This window comes from Humulus lupulus, chromosome 5 (genome assembly GCF_963169125.1).
Source record: "Humulus lupulus chromosome 5, drHumLupu1.1, whole genome shotgun sequence".
Lineage (NCBI taxonomy): Eukaryota > Viridiplantae > Streptophyta > Magnoliopsida > Rosales > Cannabaceae > Humulus > Humulus lupulus.
Genome location: NC_084797.1, coordinates 113062235 through 113077957, shown reverse-complemented (window position 1 = coordinate 113077957; position 15723 = coordinate 113062235). Strand labels below are relative to the sequence as shown.

The window sequence follows — 15723 nt, the reverse complement described above, 5'->3', positions numbered from 1 at the left end:
AACAACAATGACAACAGAAACATCCGTAGCCTCAGCCCCAACCTCAGCCGCAACCTCAACCACAGCCTCAGCCAGCGGCACAAGCACCCCAACAAGTAGGATATCCATATGGGGGATTGTCGATGGCGAACTACATGCCTTATCCAGCTCAACACATAGAGCCAATCTATGAGTGTTTCCGTAATGGCTCAAGAATGTTTCCGTAGTAGTACTAGTGGTAGTAGAAGCTTGTTATATTTTTGTTTTCGTGGATATTGGTTCAAGTCGGGATTTAGTTGTGAACTCATAGATATAGTTATGGATTTTATAAGTTTAACTTATAGTTTAGAAATATTAATTTTAACATAAGGTTTGATTAATATAGCTGGCCCTATAAATATTATTTATTATAACCTAAGGTTTAGATAGAATTATTAAGAGCCTGACAATTGTTACATGTATGTTTATTTAAGGATTTTAGATGAACAATATAATAAAAGATGAATCTAGAAGCTCTAGAACCTCCCAGCAGCTGTTAGGATCATGTTTTACTGGGTCAAAGTTGTTTTAACAAACTTCAAGTGTGTTGAAAATGTGCAAAAACGTGTTTAAAATATCATTGTATGCCGATATATAACAGCTATAGGGGTCGATATGTCTACTAAGGTTGATACGAAAAACACGTCGACTTTGCACAAACGAAACAACAAAGGCTCGGAGCATAAGGGCAGGCGATATATCAGCCCTTGGGTTGATTTTTGAAACTTCATGGAATTTGAGCAAAAAACATCCCCAACAACATAGATTTTGGGATTTCAAATCTCTCCAATCTAAGCTTTTCTAAACACTTGGGAAGTAAAGATAGAGTGATGTTTCGTTATTGAGGTGTAGATCAAAGTTCTAGTCTATCCAAGGTATTCTTATCTTCAGATTTAGTTCATCATAGTTCTTTTATTTTCTTTCATTTTCTTTCAGATCCTAACTTGATTTTATGGCTTTTGGTTAGGTGTTTATGTTTCTTGAAACAAAAGGTTTCGCTAAGTTTTTATCTTGATGGTTTAGATCTCCTTTTTCATCTCCATTTCTTTATAATACTCGTGATTCTTACTGTTGGTTTTAGGAGTTTTCTAATCCCGTTCTTATCTCCAATATCCCAGTTCTTGGTAAGGAAAATAGGTTAGATTATATGTGTTATGATATGTTAAGTTGATATGTTATATAAGTATATGAATATGTTTTATGTTATAGTGACTTGAGTATTATAGTTGCTTAGATAGCAAATTAATCCCAAGATTTTTATCATGATCGTAGATTAGGGTTATGATTTACCCTACCTCGATTAGTAGACAGAGGGCCTAGATGGGTTATCATATACTATTTTGTGATCTAACCTATCTCGATTAGTAGACTGAGCACCTAGATGGTTTTATCACATGCTACGATAATGAGTTAATGGCCATTAATATTGTAGTCCTATGTTTATATGATATACGTTTTATGTCATATGTTTCATATGATATAGTCTTACTATTTATGATATGTTTTTTTAGTAGATTTTCCTTGCTGGGCATTAGTCTCATTCCTTTTATTTTAGATGGTGCAGGAAAATAAACTTGGATGACAGGATGGATTCATTGCAGCTTTGGCATGTGTATTGGGGATGGATTGCTGGAAGATCGAGGATAAAATTTATATTTTTGAGTCTTTTTATTTATGTATTGATTTTCTGCATTTAGTATTTGAACAAACAATGAAAAGTTTATATTTCTTTATGTTTTTATGTAACAACAATGGGATCCCGTATTTTGGATTTTTAATAAAGTTCTATATTTTATGTATTACAAAATAGTAGCTATGCCTTAGTAGTTTTAATTGTTCGAGGTCTTAGAATTAGTCGAGGCATTACATAAAAATTGTCAAGTACAAGGTGCCCCACTAATGGCATGAAAGCAAAGACATAGTAAAAGACCAAGAGAAGACTTAGGGCAAGGAGTATCATCTGAAAGACCACCCTGAGCTTTGGTAGCCTCACAAGCCAGACACTTCCTAAGCTCCTCTGCTCGCATCTTCTCGTGGAGGAAATCCATGTTCAGATCTTCGTTAGACTTCTAGATCAAGTAGAAGCAAGATAAATCTGTTTCTGCATACTCCGCTCAAGCCTTGTCCCGGGCAGCCTTGACCTCTTGCTCATTCTCGACTAGAGCATCCTTCCGCAATTGGTCCATGTCAACAATCAAATTCTCTTTCTCAGTTTCAGACTATTGGAGCTGATCAAAATGTTTCCCCTCCATCTTGGTTATCCTGAGAGTCAACTCGACCACTTCCTGCTGTTTGAGCTCCACAGTTCTGCGGAGGGTGTCGATCTCTTCATCCTTCCAAGAAATGTCAGCATCCCTAGAGCTAAGAACGTGCCTAAGGTCCTGCACCTCCTGGCGAACAGCTTCAAGCTCAGAACGAAGGTTGGAGAGTGTAGAGGTATACTCCACATACCTATCACAGACATGAGAGACTAGCATTTGTGCCTATAAAAAACATACAAGTGTTAGATAAACGAGACAAGAAGAGAACTGTAAAAGACTCACACTCTGAATGTCAAGGAGTGACTTCGTTAGGATGGTGCTCGAGTCTTCATTCTTAATCCCATTAAAAGTTGTTGTCGTCTTCTCCAGATGAGACGCTCGATCCATGATGGCACCTAGGTTCCGTATAGCAGACTGGTGTGGCTCAGATAATGGAGCAGGCACAGAATCGGAGGCACCCGCATCAGTAAAGATGGGAGGAATTGGTGTAGACAAAAGATGGCTCTACCTCTGTGACAGGACAAGATGCCAAAGGAGTTGGAGGAGGCACCTCGGGAGGAACCTCCATTATCAACTCAGCCTCAACCCTGGCTCTTTTAACCGCTCGGACAGAACACTACTACAATCTGGACATCAGTCATCAGTCATGAGATGTCAGTTCCGCTTAAACTGACTTACCACATGTTCATAAGTCGGTTTACACAGAACCGACCTATCATGTATAACAAAGGTGAGCATGGGATGTCGGTTACGCAGGAACCGACCTACCATGTGGACATGGTAAGTCGGTTAACATTGAACCGACCTCCCATGCTTGAAGATGTCATAGTAGGTCGGTTCCTGCAAAACTGACCTGCCATGTTAATCATGGTATGTCAGTTCTGTGTGGACCGACTTACCATGTCCTACATTTCTAACATGGTAGGTCGGTACTATATGAACCGACTTATCATGTCACATTTTTATTTATTTTACATTATTTGAATTTTAAAATACAATAATTTATTTAATAGTGTATGAAATAAATGTAAAAATTTTATATTTATTAATCTACATTATAATGTTTTGAAATATAAATAAATGAATAAAATTAATCAATTATTTATAATATAAAAAAAAAATTATATTTTACAATGAAAAAATATTTTAATTGAATAGTATTTATAATTTAAAATAAAAAACTTTATAAGTATTTTAATGTATTTAATTAATATTTTTTTAAATGACATGGTAGGTTGGTTCTATGGACTGACTTATCATGTCATTATAAAAATATATTAAAAATAGTCTAATTTGTTTTTGTATTATTTGAATTTTTAAATATATTAATTTATTAAACAATACATATATATAATTGATCTGTGAATGCAACAAGTATAAAAATAATATTATATATATTATTATTTGGAATTAAAAAAATTTAATTTAGTTTTTAGTAAGAAAATATTTTAATTTATAAATGACATATGTATAAATATTAGAAAAAAAATAAACTAAATAAGTTGGAGATTTTATAATTTTAAAATAAAATATCAACATCATAAGTCAGTTCTAGAACAGACATATCATGCTGCATCATAGGTCGATTGCTAATTAACTAACTTACCATATTAAAATTATATATTTAGTTTTATCAGCATAAGTTGGTTCTAGAAATGACTTATGATGCTACATCATATGTCGTCGGTTGCTATTGGATTGACATATCATATTATGTTAAAATTAGGAAGGAAAAAAAAGCTCATATAAAATTAAGTATGCCGCGCATACTCTTATTCTTCACTTCTTCACTGGGCATACTCTTATTCTTCACTGTACATCCCCTCGAAATTTTGTTCTTCTTGTGTTCTTCATTCCGCCAGTAACCCAAACTGCAGCGACTCCCCCTCCTCAACTCTGGTCGGCAGCAGCTCCTTCCCATTACGGATTGTAGTGTAATACGGATTCTCCTCAAATCCGGTGATTTCTCTCTCTCTCTCTATATATATATATATAAATTATTGATTCAAGCGTATTGTTGATTGATATCCTTCTCTTAGTTTCTCATATCTCTTCTCCATTGTGATTTCTTGTTGGTTTGAAGTTTATAATTCTGGTAAATTATATACTAAGGTTATATTTGTGGTGTTTTGAGTTGAGCAAAGAAACTTTTATATTCCTGCCCCTAAAATGTTTTTTTATTAAAAAAAAAACTGCAAATTTTTTTCTAAAATTTTAGTTTAGGAGATTACCAAAAGTTTCGAAGAGTGAGGAAAAAGAAAAAGAGAGGGGCTGTGAGTGTAAGGCTTAACCATTTGTAAGAAAGGGGGTTTTGGGTTCTTACGAAAAAAGAAAATACAGAAAAGAAAGGAAATACTGAGAGAAGGAAAGGAATAAGGATTACCTGTCAAGACTGTGGCATGGATTCCTTCATCGCTGGTGTACCAAGTTGATAATTAAGATCAACCATTTCTCAAATAATGATGATAATAATATAATCTTACTATTATCATACATATATAGTAGAGCTAGGCCTACAAAACTAACAACTGACGTTAGCCCATATACATTTTAAAAGACAATTAATTAATATAATGACCTCCCATGTTACTATATTAGATTAATTAATATAATTCCTTGTTTTCGTTTGGTAATGGTTGTTTTTACTTATGGTTGTTTTTATCTATATTAGATTTATTTGATGAGATTGAAGCTACTTTTTATAATCAACTCAAAAGTTTGTTTTCGTTTTCTTATATTGATTTTCTGTTTCAGCGTCAGAGGAGTGATTGAGAGTTTGAGATATAATTGGGCTCATTTGCTTATAGAATTAGAAAAGTCTATGTATGGTATTTACACAATGGACTTTTTCTGTTTTATTTCTTCTAAGAATTGCTTGCAAAGTGTTTGATGAAATGTCAATATAATATAGGCTAATTGATTGTATATTTTCACAGGAGAGTGCAAAGATTGGAGCTGCAAGGAACGATTCCAAAAGAAATTACAACTTCAAAATTCTTGACATATTTGTATGGACTTTCAGTTAACCTTTTTAACTTCTTTTTTTGTTCGTTTTTATTAATCCTTAAAACATTATTGTTGTAATATTTGTAGGAAGATCAACTTGAATCACTTTTCAGAGACTTTGCCAGCATTCTTGGGAAACTTTTATGTAATAGAACAAATGTAAGTGTTTTCAACTCAAATAAACATTGTTTGATTTTTCTTTACTTGGTACATTTCTGTGTGTGCATGTGTTTATATATGTATATTTATAAATAAAAGAGTTATATTTAATTTTTCTTAGATCAAGGGCACAATGTGATACAGAGTTATTGAAGGAGCTTCAAATCTTTAGAGAAGTCTTCAAATCTTTAGGGAAGTCTTCAAACTTACAGAGTTATTAATGCATGTGGTCTATTAAATTAAAAAGGATTCAGTATATATTAAAAAGGATGACAGTGGTCTTTGCTAGTATGTATTTTAGTATGTATGGTAGTGGTAAAACAACTCAGGTTAGTATGTATGTTATTAACATATTATTTTTCATTACAATTTGTTGTGTACTGGAAATTACGATTAGAAGAACAGTTTAAAGCTTGGGAATTGTTAATGATTCAAACTTTGTTTAAACATAACAAATAAATACAAGCATTCCTCCAAAAAAATTTAAAAGAAAACATGAAAAACTACATTACAGTCTGAAGTATTGTGATACTAATATAGATTTCTCTTGAACCTCACCTGGACCTGGGAATTCTGTGAAAAAGAAAATAAGTCTATATTACATCAAATGTCTTACTCTATCTATTCTGAAATGTAGAGTCCAGTTTGTTTGGTTGTCTTTAGTAACAACTAAGAATCCAGATAAACAATTAAGTATCAAAATCAAGCTTAAAATAGGGACAATAAGACTTCACTTTGTTTTACCAGGCTACCAGGGGAGAGGGATGAAATTTTGCAAACGGCTGACTATATATTGAGATAATAAGTAATGAAATTTACATTTGTTGTGTTTCTTTTCATGCATATATTCCAGTCACTTTGCATGGTCTTCAAACATAACAGTATCATCAGTGTGTGATATGATATAATCTTGGTCTCCAACTCTCATTTTGTTTAATTTTAAAGAACCTTGTTAAATAAAACATGGCACGGAGTACGTTCAAGTTTGATCATTTAATAAGCCGATCTTATCAACTTCTTGTCTTCTATTGACTATGAAAAGTAGCCAGTCTTAGATAAGTTTAAGTTTCTAAGTTTATTCATACATGAAGACAAATTTTCAATAAACGCTACTCACTAGCATTATAGGCTTTCCGAATCATTTCTTGGCTTCATGCTCCTGATAAGATAAAATTATGCATGTTACACATCAGAGTCTCACTCTTTGGATATATAAGGGAAATTTTTTCTTGTATTTATTTGTTCTGTTTAAACAGAGTTTGAACAGTTTACTGGAAGTAGGTGTCGTTGCAGGTCTAACAAGTAAGAATAATTATTTGTCCTTTGACTATTTTACTCTTATAAAACAGTATCTTTTGTCGTTTTCATTCAAGGCCTCCCATAACTTTTCAACCCCAGAAATATTGAACTATGTACAATCATAAATTATATAAGTTAGCAATAGAATATAAAGAATAATAAATATATAAATAAATAAATAAAACAAATGGTGTCAGTTTCACTTTATTGACTCAGAAACTTCAAATGGGGCTTATAGATTAATTTTATTTTGAAGGTTTTGGGTGGAAATATTAGCAAGGATCATTGTCAAGTGAATTAATTTGCTTGATTATTGTTAATTGCAAGAGGTATGGATGTTTTCTTATTTTTTTTTTATAAATATTATTATAAAAATGTTAGAGGAGTTTGAATATCTTAAATATTCATCCATAGTGAAGTAGGTTCTGTGATTAAAATTGAGTGTTGCGGTGATAATGGAAGGTTGAGAACTTGTGTGTTTTAGTGAAGTAGTTTCTGGGAAATTTATTTGTGTGCTGCGGAGATATAAGGAAGAAACTTATTGTGTGTTGTTTGAATTGCTTGGTTCTCTATTGACAGATGGTTAGGTCACTATTACAAGGGAAATGTTGCCCAAATTCATCTAGAATTATGTTTTATTTTTTTATATTTAAATTATGTTGTGCTTGCATTGTTCTTGTTTGATTGGTATAGGGAAGCTCTATCAAAATTTAAGTTAAGAAGATAGTGTATTAATAGGAATATGACAGCACTAAAAATTTGTTATGGGAATTTTCTACGTGCAGGAGGATTTTAGTCCAATTTTAGGGAAACCTCTGTCGAATTTTTTCTAGGAAATGGACAAGAGTTGGATAACAAAGGACAAACTTTCAAAAGAGTATGAAGAGGGAGTCGACAACTTTATTAAGTTAGCGTTAGAAAATACAACAGATCCTTCCAGAGTTCATTGTCTCTGTAGAAAATGTTCAAATTTGAAAAAATTAGACATAATGGAGATAAAAAATCATCTATACTTTAACAAAATGGACCAAACATATGTCAAGTGGATTTGGCATGGTGAAGAATATGACTCTAACAATAATGTTCCCAATGAAAGAAAGCAATTTGATCAAGTGTTTGATGACCCTATAGAGATGGTGAGAGATGCAGATGAGCGTTTTGTTGATAAGCCTGAAGAATTTTTGAAATTTTTAGAAGATGCAGAGAAACCAATATTCTCAGGGGCACCTTTGTCAAAATTGGTTGTTTTAGTAAAACTATACAACTTGAAAGCTAGTAGTGGTTGGAGTGACACAAGTTTCATAAAGTTATTAACTTTATTAAAAGAAATTTTACCAAAAGACAATGAATTGCCTTCCTCGCTTTATGAAGCAAAAAAAACATTGTGCACATTAGGAATGGAGTATAGCAAGATTCACGCTTGTTCAAATGATTGCATTCTATATCGAAATCAATATGAGAGTGCAACTGAGTGCCCCGTATGTAAAACATCTAGATGGAAAAAAAAATAAGAACAACAAAGAATGTAAGAAAGGGATTCCAGCAAAAGTATTGTGGTATTTGCCGCCAATACCTAGGTTTATACGTTTGTTTCGAAATCCTAAACATGCTTAAAGTCTGCGATGGCATGAGGATGGAAGGATCAAAGATGACAAATTGCGCCATCCAGCTGATTCCCCAGCTTGGAAAGAAGTGGATGAACTATGGCCTCAAATAAGAGAAGATCCTAGAAACCTTCAACTTGGTCTTTCTGCTGATGGCATCAATCCATTCAGCAATATGAGCTCATAAGGGGTAAGTTTTTTACTTTTAGTATTTTGTTAGTGAATATATATAATATTAATAATGAAATATTTTTGTGTTTTTGTTAGAAAGCATTGGATGCTTATAATAATTGATTTTGATCACCAATTGTGCTATTTTCTGAATTCTCTTCACAATTTTCCACCAGATGAAATCAAATCTCTCATTTCTCAGTAAAAATCTAACCAATTAACTGCATACTCTTTAATTCATTTAAAATTAACATCTAAATGTTTATGTTATTATTATTTAGTGTCTTTCAACATTTACGCACAAATAATGCAAAAACTAAGGAAGTCGCGTGGAGAACAGTTAAGTGTCCTCGTCAACCATTACAATCATTACAATGTGGGTTCTATGTTATGAGGATGATGAAGGACTTCGTGACAAATGAGTTTTCAATGCGATGGCTAACTAGTAATGTAAGTGAAAATATTCATTATTAAAGTTCTAGCTTTACCTTAAGATTAAGTATATTAATTCAACTCATGCAATGAATTTTGTTTTAGTGTGGTGGGAAGAACTATTACACAAAGGATGAGATCAATGAAGTACGTGAAGAATGGGTACAATGCGTCATGGATTTGATGAGTACTACATAGGTCCACTCACTTTTGTTAACTTAGACTTTTAATGAGATATACTTACAATGTTAACTTAGACTTTCTTGAAGATATACACACTTTTGTTGCCTAACTATAGTTTACAATGCTTATGTGAGTCATTTTGTAATTAACGTAAGACTCGTTATTCTAGATACTTAGTTCAAATTCTAGTATTTTATATTATTGTGATATATGTTTTGTTTTGTTTAGTTTGTTTGTATAAAAAAACATGATTTGTTTTGGGCATAATACACTTTTTAAGAGAAAAAAAACACCATAAGTCGGTTCTACTAAAACTGACAATAGATGTCTACACCATAAGTCGGCTGTGAACCGACATATCATGTTTTACACCAGAGGTCGGTGTACAACCGACCTACCATGTCTTACACTAGAGGTCGGTTTGCAACCGACGTACCATGTCTTACACCAGATGTTGGTTTTCTACCGACGTACCATGTCTTACACCAGATATCGGTTTGGCGCCAACTGACCTACCATGTTTTTACATCATAAGTCACTGCATGGAAGTCAGTTCCCAACCGACTTATGAACATTCAGATGTCAGTTTTTAACCGACTTATCATGTAATTTTTGTAGTAGTGGAAGGACTGGCCTCAGTCGGAGTCGACCTTTGCTGGGTATGAACAAAACTGAACATATGTGAACCTGCTAAAGAAGATCAAATGTTAGAAGGATATTAAGCACAGATGAATCATAAAATAATGGTGATAAAGTGTCGAACCTTTTGAATGAGATTCAGACTCGAATGTAGTCTCATCAAAGTCATCAGAAGCAAGCGATGAGTACGCAACAAATGCACCCACCTCATCCCCCTCCTTCCCAGCTAGCAAAGGCAAAGGGCATACCTCCTCGACATGAATAGGTTCCGTGGAGTCTTTGGCATTCACGGGCTTGGGACCATCGGCTATAGTAGGGGGAAACAGCCCGACCTTCCTAGTCTTGACATTCTTCTCCTCAAGGGTCATGGCAATCAATTCCTTGGCCCTAACTATCATAGCCTGGGTTGGGAGCGATCTATAAAAAGGCTTATCGTGCTTAAACATGGAGTAGTTGGCCTCTACGTCCTTAGAGAAGAAACAATTGTCGGCATATCTAAATGCCTTGCTATTTCTAGAGATCTCTTCCAAGAAGATGTTGGTACCCTCGCTCATATAATGGCACAAATGGAAATACCTCGAGTTGCGCTCATAAGGGTTCATCTCCAGGTCAAATAAGTACAACGCAACCCATTTTCTGAGGTGATAGATAATTTACAATGCAGATTACACAAAGATCGCATTGGGGACTAGTTGAGTAGGACTAATACCAAAATAATCTGCAATGCTATGGAAGCACGGATAAAGAGGAAGTACGGCGCCAGACTTGATGGCAGAACGTGTCCAAGAGCACATACCAAAAAGAATTCCTAAACTCTGTCATTTGCACCAGGGATAGTAATAGTCACACCAGAGAGGTAAAAGGTCTTCCTTAAGTTCTTTAGCTTCTCTTCAGTCATGTTAGAGGCAGCCCCCGTGAACCACACAACCTCGTAATCAGCAGGGCGAGGCTTCTCGACCGATTTCCATATGATCTCACTGGCAAAGGTGGCCCCAGAATCTGATAAATGGAATTATTTTTTTCGTCTCTTCTTCTGCTACGCAGCTGGCAAAACTGTCTTGCTCTTAGAAGGAGGGCGGGCTACTTTATGCTGGAAGGAATGAATAGAATGCTCCTTATAACGCCCTGCGTTTTGGGTACCTTTAAACGACTCAGCTCAAGATTGTCTTCCCCGATTTAATAATATTATTTTAAATAATATTATATTTATTTGGAATTTTTTCCATGAGTTATTTCTAGCCAAATTATGAAGTTTGTGAATAAAATTCAAGATAAGACTTTCGGTCTTAGACCGACACAAAAACCCTAATCAGGTAAAAATCTTAGAAAAATATAATGAAAAATTATGGCAAATATATTTTGGGCATAAAATACATTCATAAAAATTAAAGTTTGGTCAAAAATAATAAACCTAAGAAGAAATGGAAATTTTGGGGCATTTTGTGTTAAATGCTTAATTTTACCGAATTTTGGGAATTTTATCCCATAAATGGACCTTAAGTTAAATTGTATTGTGTGATTAATTAAATTAAATGTGAGAGAAATTTAATTTAATTATTATGTATTAAGTTTTATATTTTTTAAAAAAACTTTATAAAAATTTAAAAGTTTGTAGAAATTCATTTTTGGATTTTTGAAAAAAAAAAAGAAAAATTCTTGGGAAATGTTTATTAACCTTTATATAAATATATAAAAAATATAAATACATAAATAGAAAGAGATGGCCGGCCATGTGAGGATATTAATTGTGTGGACCAAATTGATTAAGTTTTGATCATATTTAAATCAGGGATAATGACACAAAGTGATAAAGGTAAAACAGTCAAGTGTTTAGATATTTTTTTCTTTTGTTGTTATGCTCATCCAAACCCTCACCCAACCGACCCATTCTCTCTACTCTCACTCTCATCTTGTTCAAAAATTATCTCTCAAGTTTTCTCACCATTTTCAACTACCAAAAACCCTACGAAACCTTGGAAGATTAAGCCTTGATCTTGGAAGAGTTTCCCTAAGGCAAAAGTTTCAAAAACTTAACTTTTTTAAAGATCTTAACAATAGATCTTCCAATAACTAACAATATATGTTGTTGGGGGAGTTGGTTAAGGTTTTGAAAGAGTTTTGAAAGATCTAAAGCTAGTAGAAACATCAAAACCTAAAGCAAGAACAACAAGAAGTAAAAAGTTTACTTTTTATGGTTGTTTTTGTATGGTGTTTATTTTCAAGTATTATTTTGAGTATTTAATGCTTAAAGTTTCTTATTGATGATGTAATAAGGCTATGGTAGTTGTTTGATAATTTTCATGATGCTTGTATGTTGATTTTTGAAAATAGGGACCCAAAATCCCTAATGGTTTTTCTGAAAACCCTAAAACAAAATAACAAGCTTTGGGTCGTGAATTCCAAGGGATCAAGGATCCATTGTATACTGATTTTATAAATATAAATTGTACTGTGATGTTGTTAAGATGCATTACATGAATTTCAGCTTTTAAACACTAAAAAATGTTTAAAAGTGAGTGAGTTATGCTATTTCAAAATTTAGGTAAAAAACTTCTTTTTTTTTTGTATTCTTAAATTCGGGACCATATTTGGACAGCCATTGTAAAGAGAAAATGAACCCAGTTTTTGCTAAAATTTGGTGGACATGTTCTTGGAATAACTTAGTATTCCACTATAAAATTTGATAATAAAATACCAAACAGACTGAGAGTTATTAAGTGTCAAAGTTTGGAAAAAAAATAAGGACTTGAAAATAAGGTCATTTTTACCTCAATGTTTGGAAAATATTTTCACCAATAAAAAATGCTCCTTTTAACCTAAGATTTTACAAAGACCTAAAAGCCATACCGAACATTGAATTGGGAAATTTTAGTAACAATAGAGTAAGTAAATTTAAAGTTATGATCTCACAAAGTATGTGGTTAAAAATGAGGTTTTTACACTTAGTGCAAAAATGAGATTGTGGAACTTAAGAAAAAAAATACATTTTTGTGCATATTGCAAAGATAAAGACTTGGTATGTCTTAAAAGAAATTATTAAAGGTTTTTCCTGATTAAGTTAAAATTAGGCTATTTTCTTGAAACAATTTTTAGAGAATAAAACCTTAAGAAAAATAAAAGGAAAATTAAGAGATTATTTTCTTGATAAATAATTGAGGAATTTAATTAGTATTTTTTGGATATAATATCGACTAAAATCTTTTATATATTTCATTGACTTGTTGAAAGTATGAGTAAATAGCATAACTTTTAAAGAATAAGATTTTTAGAGGTTTATGGGAAAATACTATTGTGATACCCGAGCCTAGGTATCGAGACCATAGGATAGGTCTCCCCGAGATTTAGAGTTTAGTCTCAATTTTTTTTTGTATGAATTCTTGAATGGGTTTAAAACCAACTAAGGATCTTTAATCGTTACAAATGATTTTGAAAATGACCAAACTGCCCAAAATAATAATAATGAGTTATTAGGGCCATAATTAATCCGAGTATACTGTAAGCTAAGGATTGGATTGTACATTGGAGGGTGAAATCCTGCTGAGAGCTAAGGACTCCAAGTAAGTCAACTTCTATTGTTTGGCTACAACATGAAACAGCTGGTGTAATGTATGTTAGTATAGAAACACGTGCACATGTATACACTACCATAGAATGTTTACATAGAGACATTAGTCTAGTAGGTGTTGATTCAGAAAATTTGAACGGTAGATATCTGTCATATCCTAGACGGCTGATCCCCGTCACACTGCTTGTTTGATTTTATTATGTCCAGTTCACTACCACGACAAGTGGCCAATATGTGAGGATTGCTGGTTTAAAACTATGGGCGCCAAAATGAACGGGACCTAGGGGCCCTCATGCTTACTTAATCATTGAACGGTTAGAACCCGAGCAAGTGCTCTAATTAGTTATTCCCGGATAGTAGCCGTGAATATTAGCCATTCAGTGAGAGTGCCTAGAGATACTAGGGGTTGCCAAGTTTGAGTGAGGTTGAACACCCTACGGGCAACTGCTCACTAGCACCACGGATTAACATAAAAGTCTCTGTAAACCCGTGTAATTTCGATTACATTTTTTAATAGTAGCAATGCCCTAGGTGACTTGATGGTTACCCTTATGAGGGATTTACTTTTGGATAAGTAGTGATTCCCTAGGTAACTCGATAGTTACCCTTGATGGGGATATTTATTGGCTAGATCTTAGTGTTGAGACTCAGTTGTCCCCTATTGATTAGCAAATATGTTGGAGGGCGTGGTACGCTCGAATTTTTGGAAATTGTCGAGCGTTGGTCTCGAATTATATTGTGATATATTATATCTGCTTACTTTGGGATCTTCTGAGTCCAGGGATTTATCTATATATATGAAATACTTTGAAAGTGGTTATCAGGCATAACCATAAGTTTTCCAGGATGTTTTTGCGTTCTTGAAATTGATTGCTTAGGGTCCGGATGGATCCAGAACCCTAATTTTCTAAGCTGTTGCTATCAGTGGACAATAACTTGGTCAGTGACCACCTGTCTTCTCTGCATGCTTTTGTTTCAAGGTTGAACTTACTAAACGTTTTCACTTACCTAGTTGTTTCCTATTGTATGTAAGAGTAAGGGCAAAGCAGATTAGTGAGCGCTGGAATCTACTTTGCGGATGTACATGTGGACTAACCTTTTCGGAAGTTGTATTGTTTTTGAAAATATTGTTTTATTTTCATAAACTAGGCTTAGTTTACTCTTCATAAACTATGTTTGTATTAAATTAAGTATGGCTATACGACTTTTAAAAAGTTTTTTTACGGGATTTTGAGACATTTAGTTACATCAAAATGTTTATATTTCTGCATTATCGAGTCTTAAAAATCTGGGACGTTAGACTCCTAAGGATGATTAACATGACGATTAGAGCCCTCAGTATGTTCTCACTAAGAGGAAGAAAGATGAGGAACCCGACTGGTATCTCGGTGCAAAGGGAGTTGCACTGAATCTCGCTAACCTGACATATCCCGCTGAGAAAAATGACTTCAATGAGATGTGACTTGAGAGTCGTGGGGCGTACTATGTTAAGAAGAGATCTAAGAAGTGCCAGGCAAAGAGCCCTAAGTAATGTGCCTGGCAATATGAGGATCATCTTTGGAAGGTTGTTGAGTTTTCTATTTTGCTCTCGCCGTTGGGTTATATCTTTTCAAGAAGTCTTCCTCAATGAACGAATATAAAGTGGAGCAAGGGAAAATCCTTTTCACCCATTCCAAGAACTCTTAGGGAGTACGCTTGCTTACAGACTTGTTTGACGAAGAGAAGCTGGACATCTGCAACAAATGAAATATAAAGAGTGAAGTTAGTAAATGAACATAACAAAGCCAATAGCTAGGAGAAAAAATGAAGAAATCAGGGGAAAAAATCAATATAGGGGGTCGGCCCAGTGAAACTAAGCTCAGGCTTACCACCATATGACTCCCTTAGACATGGAAAAATTGATTGAAGTCACAAAGAAGGGTTAACCTAGGCCCTAAGCTTACAAAACGTGAAAGTAGGGGCATAGGTGGTCGGCCTACCATTCCAAGAACTCCCATTCCAAGAACTCTTCGGGAGTACGCTTGCTTACAGACTTGTTTGCCGAAGAGAAGCTGGACATTTGCAACAAATGAAATATAAAGAGTGAAGTTAGTAAGTGAACATAACGAAGCCAATAGCTAGGAGAAAAAATGAAGAAATCAGGGGAAAAAATCAATATAGGGGGTCGGCCCAGTGAAACTAAGCTCAGGCTGACCACCATATGACTCCCTTAGACATGGAAAAATTGATTGAAGTCACAAAGAAGAGTTAATCTAGGCCTTAAGCTTACAAAACGTGAAAGTAGGTGTTAGAGAATATATATTATTGCTTCAATGGAATTATGGGAAAACCAAATACAACTCTATGCAAAAATACAATGGACAAGATAATATTGATTAAATAAGTA

The 15723-nt window shown here is 33.9% G+C and overlaps 1 long non-coding RNA gene across 11 annotated transcripts; it reads left to right on the top strand.

The window, feature by feature from the left end:
- Window positions 1–4003: 4003 nt before the first annotated feature.
- Window positions 4004–9301, top strand: LOC133777593 (uncharacterized). 11 transcript variants are annotated; one of them, XR_009868672.1, is made up of 9 exons: window positions 4004–4238; window positions 5216–5287; window positions 5373–5444; window positions 5566–6746; window positions 7000–7072; window positions 7529–8537; window positions 8615–8719; window positions 8800–8968; window positions 9056–9301. It is a non-coding gene; the product is annotated as an uncharacterized LOC133777593 (long non-coding RNA). The 11 variants fall into 11 exon arrangements; XR_009868676.1 differs by lacking the exon at window positions 5566–6746; XR_009868673.1 differs by having other exon boundaries at window positions 6701–6746; window positions 7000–8537.
- Window positions 9302–15723: the final 6422 nt, after the last annotated feature.